Source organism: Etheostoma cragini, chromosome 23 (genome assembly GCF_013103735.1).
Source record: "Etheostoma cragini isolate CJK2018 chromosome 23, CSU_Ecrag_1.0, whole genome shotgun sequence".
In the NCBI taxonomy this organism is placed as follows: domain Eukaryota; kingdom Metazoa; phylum Chordata; class Actinopteri; order Perciformes; family Percidae; genus Etheostoma; species Etheostoma cragini.
The window spans coordinates 180,618-181,456 of NC_048429.1; positions in this window are offsets into that span (position 1 = coordinate 180,618).

An 839-nucleotide genomic window follows, 5' to 3' on the forward strand; every position below is an offset into this window, starting at 1 on the left:
AAAACAGTGTGTGTGTGTGTTTGTGTGTAAGTGTGTGTGTGTTTGTGTGTGTGTGTGTGTGTGTCTGAGTGTGTGTGTGTTTGTGTGTGTGTGTGTGGATGTGTGTGTGTGTGTGTGTGTGTTTCTGTGTGTGTGTGTGATGACTCAGCAGGTCTCCTGTGTGTTCTCTGTTCTCAGGGACTGCGGCGCCGAGACTTTCGTCAACTTCGCCTCATTTGAAAGAGACGGGAAGCTCCCGTATAACTGGTAGGATCCTCCATCTTAGATCACTACGTCCTCACAGGGTCGTTGTGGTGTTTTCAACCTGGACTCATTTTGTCTTTGATATTGGTCTCTATAATAGAAACAAGCTGTAATGTTACCCTACAGGACAGATGTTCATCATCAGGGAGAAACAAGCTGTAATGTTACCCTACAGGACAGATGTTCATCATCAGGTAGAAACAAGCTGTAATGTTACCCTACAGGACAGATGTTCATCATCAGGTAGAAACAAGCTGTAATGTTACCCTACAGGACAGATGTTCATCATCAGGTAGAAACAAGCTGTAATGTTACCCTACAGGACAGATGTTCATCATCAGGTAGAAACAAGCTGTAATGTTACCCTACAGGACAGATGTTCATCATCAGGTAGAAACAAGCTGTAATGTTACCCTACAGGACAGATGTTCATCATCAGGTAGAAACAAGCTGTAATGTAACCCTACAGGACAGATGTTCATCATCAGGGAGAAACAAGCTGTAATGGTACCCTACATGACAGATGTTCCTCATCAGGGAGAAACAAGCTGTAATGTTACCCTACAGGACAGATGTTCATCATCAGGTAGAAACAA